Consider the following 1,472-nt stretch of genomic DNA (forward strand, 5'->3'; position numbering starts at 1 on the left):
TTGATGAATATGATAAAAGAATTCAGTGAATTTAAAGAACACACAAACAAGGTAATCATAGAGCTGAAGGAAAATAGGGATAAACTTCTGAATGAATTCAGAAACGAGCTGGAAATATTGAAGAATACTCAGGCTGAAATGCATAAGGAGGTGAAACACTCAGTAAACCAATTAGAAATGACAGGAGAAAGCCTCACCAATAGGATGAATGAAATGGAAAACAGAGTATCAAGACTGGAAGATAAAGTGTATGAACTAGACCACTCAAACAAAGAATATGAAAAATTTAAGAAATCATAAGAATGGAATGTGCAGGAATTGTGGGACACCATAAAAAGACCAAACTTTCTAATCATAGGCATACAAGAAGAAAAAGAATCCCAAGATAATGGCATGGCCCAGATCTTCAACAGAATGGAGGAAGAAAATTTCCCAAAATTAAAGAAAAACAGGCCCACTCAAATACAAGAAGCATATAGAACACCAAACAGACAGGACCAGAAAAGAAACTCTCCATGGGGCATCATAGTAAAAACACTAAACATACAAAACAGAGAAAATACTGAAAGCTGCAAAAGAGAAACAACTTGTTGTTTTCCACATATAAAGGAAAACCCATTAGGATTACAGCTGACTTTTCATTACAAACTATGAAATCCAGAGGAGTCTGGACCAAAGTATTCCCAGTTTTAAATAACCACAGATGCCAAAACCAGATTACTATACCCAGCCAAAATGTCTAGTATAGTCGAAGTGGAAAGAAAAATCTTCCATGACATAAATAGGCTGAAGGAATTCATGTCCACAAACCAGCCCTTCAGAGAGTTCTAGAAGCAATAAAGGTGATAAAGAAAGGAATGACTATACCCAAGGGGTTGTGGAAAGAAAGTCAATGAAGACATAACTGTGGAAAAGTACAGCTATATCAAGAATGTAATCAGAAATAAAAATGACAGGATTCAATACTCATCTTTCATTAATAACTTTAAATATTAACAGACTGGACTCCCCAGTCAAAAGACACAGACTAGATGAACGGATTAAGAAACAAAACCCGTGTTTTTGTTGACTGCAAGAAACTCATCTCACTTTCAAGGACAGACAGTATCTTAAAGTGAAAGGATGGAAAAAAATATACCAAGCAAATGATACTAAGAAAAGAACAGGTGTAACAGTTCTAATATCTGACAAAAATAGACTTTAAACTAAAACTAATCAGAAGAGATAAAGAGGGCCAATTCATTATGATCAAAGGAACAATAAATCAAGAAGATATTACAATCATGCACACATATTCACCAAACTCTGGTGCACCCAACTTCATAAAAACAATACTACAGGGCTTTAAGACCAACAATAATCCCAACTCATTAATAGTAGCAGACATCAATACCCCACTGTCTCCATTAGATAGGTCAACAGGGCAGAGAGTTAACAGAGAGACATCAAATGGACTTAACAGACATCTAACG

The sequence above is a fragment of the Nannospalax galili genome, unplaced genomic scaffold, assembly GCF_000622305.1.
Source record: "Nannospalax galili isolate Female #2095 unplaced genomic scaffold, S.galili_v1.0 scaffold925, whole genome shotgun sequence".
In the NCBI taxonomy this organism is placed as follows: domain Eukaryota; kingdom Metazoa; phylum Chordata; class Mammalia; order Rodentia; family Spalacidae; genus Nannospalax; species Nannospalax galili.